This window comes from Tupaia chinensis, unplaced genomic scaffold, assembly GCF_000334495.1.
Source record: "Tupaia chinensis unplaced genomic scaffold, TupChi_1.0 Scaffold000635_1, whole genome shotgun sequence".
Lineage (NCBI taxonomy): Eukaryota > Metazoa > Chordata > Mammalia > Scandentia > Tupaiidae > Tupaia > Tupaia belangeri.
The window spans coordinates 616924-626086 of NW_006160155.1; the positions used below are offsets into that span (position 1 = coordinate 616924).

Below are 9163 nucleotides of genomic sequence, written 5' to 3' on the forward strand. Positions count from 1 at the left end.
ATAGGAAGCTGGAGAAGGTTTGGTGTAACAAGCTAGCTAGTTATTTTGTATGTTGAGTAACTCTGAAGATAACTTTTGCTTGAGAAGTCTGAGGTTGAGTATCCTCCTATTAAAGTTTGAAATAGATTTTTAAATGTTCTTATACTATTAATTGCTTCTAGAGTTGCCAAGGATTGAATTAGGCTTGGATCTTGCTTAAGAAGCACATTACTTGATGTTAGTCTAGCAACAACTTGTAGTTTAGAAATTTGCCCTTGGGACCAGCAGATGATGTAATGGTTAAATTGCTGGACTCCCACTTGTTTAACCACAGTTCAAGTCCTGGATCCGGCAGCTTAAAACTCAACACCAGGCATGATCTGGGAGAATACAGAAGAGATTGCCACATGGCCATCCCTCCTGGGGAGTTATTTCTCGCTTTCTGTCTGTCTCTTCTGTGAGTACACAGACCTTATAGTAATAATCTCTCTTAAAAATGAAAGAAAAATATGTGCCCTTATGAGAGAGAATGTACAAAGGCAAAATAAAATTTGTACACTCAGGGTCCTCTAACAGATAGGCTTCCAGACGTCTTGAAGCACCCTGGTCTACAGGGAATCCTCATCCCCCAGAGCTCCCCAGCCGAGAGCTGTGCCCATTTCTGTTGTCTTCTGCTTAGTCCGTTCTCTGACCTAGCACAGTAGGCCTGTCCTCAAGCCTTGCGTTAGCCTCATGGGTTATTTATTTAGTAAGTCTGCAACATTTTGTTCACATTAGTGTATCACTGTGCTTTATTACTCTTTCAAAGTGTAATTAGTTAATCCAGAAATTAAAAGTCCTATGACAGAACACAGATGTTGTTCTCATAAAATAAGGGAAATAAAATTCAATCTTATTTATTATTTAAATGAATTCTTTTCATATTGAAGAATTGTTATATGGGTAGCTTTCAACATAATTTTTCATTATTAGATCCTTAGAACTTAGTTGGATTTGGTTAATTCAGTATTTACCACATTTAATTATTATTTACTGCAAAGGTTAAAGCAGTTTACTTCTTCTGGAAAATTTTAGGATCTTATGAGTAAGGAACTTAGCCAAAACTGGCAACTTTTTCAAGCAGCTGGCTCAAGAAATTAAGTTTCTCTAATGATGAGCCATCTTTTTTGGAATTCAACAATTTAAAAGGCCTGCATAGTTAGGGATATGATTCCAGTGTAAGTTAGGGCAAATTGATATATATATATTTTTCTGTTGACACATTCTGCTTGTTTTCAAAGACTAGTTTATAAGATTTCTTTAAAAACAAAGAAAATAATATTTATGCCTGGAAGGTGGCATGGTGGTTAAGGACGCTGGACTCTCACATGGGTGTCGTTCCAGTCTTTCTCTCTCTCTTTCTCTCTAACTCTGTCCCATTCTGGTCAAAATAAAATAAATAAAAATAAATAAAGTTAAATAAAATAATTCTTTAAAAAAAGGAAAATAACATTTTACAGTGCAGTTTTTCAACAAAAGCATGGTCTTTGGCCCAAGTATATGTTTATAGTGATAATTATGATAAACTTATCAGATATAGCTTAAGAGAGTAAGTTATTTAAAGCCTCCATGTAAGTTTCTGTATTTTTGTTGTTGCTGTTAAGTTTCTGTATGTTTTTTAGAATCATGATACAGGCCGATTGATGTGTATGTTCTTCCTCCCACTGTACATGCTAGTATTCTGAATTTTCCTCACATCCTTGACTATCTCATGTTCCATATTCCTTTAGATATGGTAACTGATCTGCTGTGAATCCATGCTACACTTCCACTCCTTTTGTCTAGATGTCACTCTTTTTTAAAAAGTTCATTTTTGCTGCAAGGGAGAGAAACAGCACTACCAAAAGGGTCTTGATGCCACAATCCAGTCCCAGTCTTCAACCAGCCCCACATCTCGGGCATATACATGTCTGGTCATATACGCTCAGATAGGTGTCTGGATGCAAACCCAGATCTCCTCATGTGGCATGTAGGTCGGCCTCACAATGTGTTTTTCTAGTTACCTTGGTCTTTAAAAAAAAAAAGAATTATTTTATTTAACTTTATTTATTTTTAATTTTGACCAGAGAAAGAGAGAAAGGGAAAGTGAGAACTCAAGCTGCCAAAGCACCCTTAACCCCCATACTGCCTGGTGGCCTTTTTTCTTCCTTTCTTCCTTCCTTCCTTCCTTCCTTCCTTCCTTCCTTCCTTCCTTTCTTCCTTCCTTCCTTCCTTCTTCTTCTTCTCTTTAGGAATAATTTTATTTAACTTTATTTTATTTTGGTCTTAAACTGAAATAATTTCAAAAGGTTAAATGTTCTGTGGATCAACTCAAATCCACAGCTCCAATATTGCTGTCCATTGCCACTGTCATCATATTCCAAAGGTGATTTAAAATCCACCTATCTTGTTTGTGATGGCAACATTTAAAAAAAAAAAAATATATATATATCCCTTTTTTGCAGAAACTGACGAAGTTTTAGTGTTTCATAATTAATAGCACAACTGACCAAGGCCTGAAATGTGAAGATGACATGTTCAAGACACTGGGAGAGTCACTCTTTAAACTCACTGTATAGTATGTGGTTAAGAATGCACACTTTATAATATAAAACCTGTCTACACATCGTGGTTAGCTCAGAAAGCCAGCTGGTCTCTTGGTGTTCCAGATTTCGGTGTTAATTGTTAGCAACCTTCAACTCTTCTGTGTGGCAGGTATCTTGTTTTCCCCTTTCAGTTCTTCCCCCCCAGCCTCTGTCATGAGGTCGGTGATGTTTTTCTCCAGATCTTCAATGTGACTACTCATATCACCAGTTCTTCCAATGATCTGGTCAGACATGGTCTGAAATTTATCTTGTATCTGTTGCAAGAGAGTCTGCACCACAGAGGTCAGGTCCTGCATGGTCTTGTGGTCAGTCTCGGCCATCTCCCCGGTGCCCAGCTTGGCAGTGGTTGCCCAGACCGTCACCCTAAAATCTATAATATTTTTATTCGTGTATCATTGTAGTGACTGAGATGTCATAATGCCTTAATGATATCTTACAGATCAGTTCTGCATTGCCATTTATATCTGTAGTTCTAAATGTTTTATTGAATGGTGCTTTATTTGCTAATTCATATTTTTAAATTCATTTTCTTCCATATTTGTATATTTACAATCTCAGCAATTTTTTTTTAAGAGGTTTTTGCTATAGGGCACATGTTCTTGCGAGAAAGACAGAGACAGAGAGACAGAAAGCGAGAAATCACCCTCCAGGAGGGATGGCCATGCCACAATCCCTTTTTCTCCATTCTGTTGGGATCTTGGGCATGCACACACACGCACCCAGTGTGAGTTTAAGCCACTGGATCCTGGACTCAAACTGTGGTCAACTACATGGGTGTCCAGTGACAACCATTATGCCAACTGCAAGTCCCCAATCTCAGCAATTTTATCAGAGACATAGTTTTCTATTCTATTCTATTCTATTCTATTCTATTCTATTCTATTCTATTCTATTCTATTCTACAGCATAGTACCGTGCATAATGTATAGTTTCATATATAGTGATATGTCATAATGAAAATTGCCCAGTAGTATGAATTTTATGTATTATAATTTACATATTCTTCTATGTATTACCAAGTTCCATATTACCCAGAGAATGCTCATCATGTTGGCTGGAAGTCATATATCTTTATTGTTTGCACTAACTGCAGATTTATTTGCCGGTACTTTAAATTTGTTTTGTATTTCTCACATAATTTATTTGGTTGGCTTTGTTCTTAATTATACTTGATGAGTATGTGCATGAATTCATTTTGGGTAAAAATTCAGATCTAGATATGGCAGTGGTTGCTTTGACCTTTCCCGTTATTCATTTACATATGTCTGTCTGAGACTGTTGTATTCAAACTGAACATTTCTTTGTTATATTTCTTCAGTTTTATTAAATAACTCAAGACAGCAAGCGCTTTAAATTATTTTGAAATCATATTAAATTTACAAAAAAGTTGTAAAAATAGTGTTGAATTTACATATGCCCAGTTTCCCCTAGTGTTAAACACTATATAACCACACAATAATTATCAAATAATCAGGAAATTCATGGGTACAGTGCTATTAACTAAACTACAGCCCTTATTTGACTTGGTCCAGTTTTCCATTTACTGTATTTTTTCTGTCCCAGGATCCAGTCCAGGAATCCCACATGGCCTTTAGTTGTTTCTCTTTAGACTTCTACAATCTGCTAAAGTTTCTCTTTATTTCGTTGTCTTTCAGAACCTCAGCAAACAGTGTTGGGTACTTACTAGTATAAGCTAGTCACTTAGATTGGTACTTAGGAGTAGGGAGATAAAAGAATGGATAAGACATGGATGGCCCTTATCTAATGAGGCAGGCCCATAGGTAGACAATTAATGCCAACACAGGATCGTACCTTCTGTAAAAGGCCTCTGCAGTAGCTGAATAGAAAGGAGAGAGTTGAAGCAGCCTTTTGGGATGGCTGACATTTGATCTGGGCCTCAAAGAATCAGGAAACTTTTCTTTTTTTGGAGAACTGGGTAGGAGGGGAAGACATTATGGACAGAGGCAACAGTATTTGGCATGAATTTATGAAAGATGACTGTGCTTTGCAGACAGGCAAGTCACTTAATATAGGAATGAAGCACAGGATATGTGGAAAACATAAGAAGACGTGCGACTATAGTAGAACAGTTACAAATTACCCCTTTAGGGAACCTGCAGTTAGCGTAATGGCTATGTCACTGGACTCCCACGTAGTGGACTGCGGTTCGCGTCCCGGACCCGGTGGCTTAAAACTCACGCCGGGCGCGTGTGTGTGCGTGCCCAAGATCCCGAGAGGAGAATGGAGGAGAAGGGATTGCGGCGTGACCATCCCCCTTGGGGGTGATTTCTCGCTTTCTGTCTCTATGTCTCTCTCTGTCTCTCTGGCGAGCGCACGCGCCCTATAGCGAAAACCTCTCTCTCAAAAAAAATTACCCCTTTACTACCCCTTTTCGTTGCCTTTTTTGTTTTGAGAGAGAGGTTTTTGTTATAGGGGACATGTGCTTGCTGGAGACGAGAGACAGAGAAAGCTAGAAATCACCCCCTGGGGAGCTGGCCATGCCACAATCCCTTCTCCATTCTCCTCTCAGGATTTTGGGCATGCATGCACACACACCCGGCGTGAGTTTTAAGCCAGCGTTTCCAGGACTCTAACCATGGTCAACTATGTGGTAGTCCAGCAACTTAACCATCACTCCATCAGATAGTCCCTTCATTGTTTTTTTTTTAAGAATTATTTTATTTAACTTTCTTTATTTATTTTAATTAGACCAGAGAGAGACAAAGCAAGAAAGAGAGAAAGTAAGAAAGCAAGACAAAACCAGGTCCATGACTTGAACCATGGTTGGTCATGGTGGAGTCCAGCACCCTTAACCACCATGTCACCTGCTGTCCCCCCTTCATTGCTTTTTAATGATAAATATACTCTCATACTTGTGGGGTGAATTTTTTTTAAGAACTATTTATTCATAATTATTATTTTTTAATTTTACCAGAGAGAGAGGGAAAGTGAGAAGCCAAGCCGCCAAGTCTAGTCCAGTGCCTTAACCACCACACCCCCTACCAACCCCCAAGGTTCTTTTTTGTTTTGTTTTAATAAATTCTTCATTTGGGGGCCTGCAAGTGACGTGGTGGTTAAGGATGCTGGACTCCCACATGGCTGATTGTGGTTTGAATCCTGGACCCGGTGGCTTGCTTTCCCTCTCACTCTCTCTTTCTCTCGGTCCCACTCTGGTCAAATTAAAAATAAATAAAGTTAAAATAAAAAATAATTCTTGAAAAAAATAATGTCTTCATTTTAATTTAATCATATATAAGAACATTTAATTGGTAATTGGTAATTAACATTTAACTTGTAATTAGAGCCCATGTGATTGTGCAGTTTGAGTCCCAGACCTGGTGGCTTGAAAAACATGCACGTGTATGTGTGTGTGTACCCAAAATCCCAAGAGGAAAATGGGGGAGAGGAGGGACTGCAGCATGGCCATCCCCCTAGGGGGTTGCTTTCTTACTTTCTTTGTGTCTCTCCTGTGAGCCCATGGCCCTGCAGCAAATTAAAAACAAACAAGCAAAGATGTCCATTGTCTTTTGACTCATTGTTAATCTAAGTTAACTGCCTTTTCTCTCCAGCTGCTTTTTAAAATATTTTCTCTGGCTTTTATTTTCTAAATTTTCTTATAATATGTCTAGATGTGATTTCTTTTTTATTTATTCTGCTAGGATCTGAAGATTTTGTATCTTTCATCAGTTCAGAAAAATTCACAGCCAGCCTGCCTTCCTCCCTCCCTTTCTTCCTTCCTTTTTGATTTGCCAGAGTGTGTGTGCCCTTGCCAGAGAGAGACCGAGAGGGAGAAAGATAAAGCACTCTTCATGGGTGTGGTCATGCTGCCCCTTTTCGTTGCCTTTTTTGTTTTGAGAGAGAGGTTTTTGTTATAGGGGACATGTGCTTGCTGGAGACGAGAGACAGAGAAAGCTAGAAATCACCCCCTGGGGAGCTGGCCATGCCACAATCCCTTCTCCATTCTCCTCTCAGGATTTTGGGCATGCATGCACACACACCCGGCGTGAGTTTTAAGCCAGCGTTTCCAGGACTCTAACCATGGTCAACTATGTGGTAGTCCAGCAACTTAACCATCACTCCATCAGATAGTCCCTTCATTGTTTTTTTTTTAAGAATTATTTTATTTAACTTTCTTTATTTATTTTAATTAGACCAGAGAGAGACAAAGCAAGAAAGAGAGAAAGTAAGAAAGCAAGACAAAACCAGGTCCATGACTTGAACCATGGTTGGTCATGGTGGAGTCCAGCACCCTTAACCACCATGTCACCTGCTGTCCCCCCTTCATTGCTTTTTAATGATAAATATACTCTCATACTTGTGGGGTGAATTTTTTTTAAGAACTATTTATTTATAATTATTATTTTTAAATTTTACCAGAGAGAGAGGGAAAGTGAGAAGCCAAGCCGCCAAGTCTAGGACTTGAGCCACAGTCCAGTGCCTTAACCACCACACCCCCTACCAGCCCCCAAGGTTCTTTTTTGTTTTGTTTTAATAAATTCTTCACTTGGGGGCCTGCAAGTGACGTGGTGATTAAGGATGCTGGACTCCCACATGGCTGATTGTGGTTTGAATCCTGGACCCGGTGGCTTGCTTTCCCTCTCACTCTCTCTTTCTCTCGGTCCCACTCTGGTCAAATTAAAAATAAATAAAGTTAAAATAAAAAATAATTCTTGAAAAAAATAATGTCTTCATTTTAATTTAATCATATATAAGAACATTTAATTGGTAATTGGTAATTAACATTTAACTTGTAATTAGAGCCCATGTGATTGTGCAGTTTGAGTCCCAGACCTGGTGGCTTGAAAAACATGCACGTGTATGTGTGTGTGTACCCAAAATCCCAAGAAAAATCCCAAGAGGAAAATGGAGGAGAGGAGGGACTGCAGCATGGCCATCCCCCTAGGGGGTTGCTTTCTTACTTTCTTTGTGTCTCTCCTGTGAGCCCATGGCCCTGCAGCAAATTAAAAACAAACAAGCAAAGATGTCCATTGTCTTTTGACTAATTGTTAATCTAAGTTAACTGCCTTTTCTCTCCAGCTGCTTTTTAAAATATTTTCTCTGGCTTTTATTTTCTAAATTTTCTTATAATATGTCTAGATGTGATTTCTTTTTTATTTATTCTGCTAGGATCTGAGGATTTTGTATCTTTCATCAGTTCAGAAAAATTCACAGCCAGCCTGCCTTCCTCCCTCCCTTTCTTCCTTCCTTTTTGATTTGCCAGAGTGTGTGTGCCCTTGCCAGAGAGAGACCGAGAGGGAGAAAGATAAAGCACTCTTCATGGGTGTGGTCATGCTGCCATTCTCTCGCCTTTATTTCATCCTCCTTTTGGGATTTTGGGCATACTCGTACATGCACCTGGCATGCTTTTACAGGCCTCTGAATCTTGAACTCAAACCACACAGTCAACCATGTGGGTTCCAGCACCCTTAACCACAGGGCCAGGGCTGGTCCTTCAGCCATTTATGGTTTTTGGTTTTTTGTTTTCTTCATCCTCTTTCTGTTCCCTTTTTGGGTATTCAATTCAGCACATTTTAGAACTATGTGCTCTATGCCTTACTTTCACTTCTGTATTTTTCTTCTTTTTTCCTGTACTAAGGATAATTTCTTATCAGTTATAGACTACTAATTCTCTCCTCCATGTAGCTAATCTGCATTCATTAAGTTCCTAATTTCATTTATTACATATTTCAATTGTAGAATTTTTAGTTATTTCTTGCATTTGCCACATTTTATAGTTTACAGTTCCTTGCCAAAACTTTTAAACTTGATTTTGATCTAGTTGTATATAGTAAATATAATTATTTTTAAATCTTTGCCTATATTTTTAGTATCTGAAGTTTCTGTGGGCTAATTTTATTGTTGTTTTTGCTAGTACTGACTTCGGTGTTTGTCTCTCTCTTTTGCCTATTGCTTTTATGAAAATATGTTTTAAATGTATTGTCCAGATTTTTAAATTATCTTTAGCAGGAGGATTGGTATAAATAACTTATTCTACCAGAAGAGTACTCCTGGCACTTTGTAGACTAGATAGCTGAGTATTTTAGTTGAATTGCTTTTTTTTTTTAAAGAATTATTTATTTTATATTATTTATTATCATTTCAAGATTTGACCAGAGAGAGACAGACAGAGAGAGAGAGAGAGAGAAAAGCAAAGTGAGAAAGCAACCACAAGGTCTGGGACTTGAACTGTGACCACCTATGTGGGAGTCCAGTTCCTTAGTCACCAAGACACCTACTGGCCCCTGTTTTTATATTTTTCAATGTGAGAAAGAGGGAAATAGATAAAAAGAAAGAGAGAGACAAGATAGGTGTTTTTAAAATGTTTATTTGTGGGGCCAGCAGGTGGCATGGTGGTTGAGGCTATGGGCACACACATGGCTAACTATGGTTCAAGTCCCAGACCTGGTGGCTTGCTTTCTCACTTTCCCTCTCTCTCTCTTTTTGGTGAGCTCATGTGTCTTGTAGCACATAAGAAAATAATAATGATATTGAAAATTAAATAATTCTTTTTTTTTTTTTCAAAGTTTATTTGTTTGTTACTTCCACAAAAGAGAAAAATG

At 38.3% G+C, this 9163-nt stretch overlaps 1 protein-coding gene and 1 pseudogene across 1 annotated transcript in view; one reads left to right on the forward strand and one right to left on the reverse strand.

Moving 5' to 3' along the window:
- The window catches only part of KAT6B (lysine acetyltransferase 6B), a 246977-nt gene that overhangs the window by 113787 nt on the left and 124027 nt on the right, over window positions 1–9163 (forward strand).
- Window positions 2693–2923, reverse strand: LOC106736098 (heat shock factor-binding protein 1 pseudogene; annotated as a pseudogene).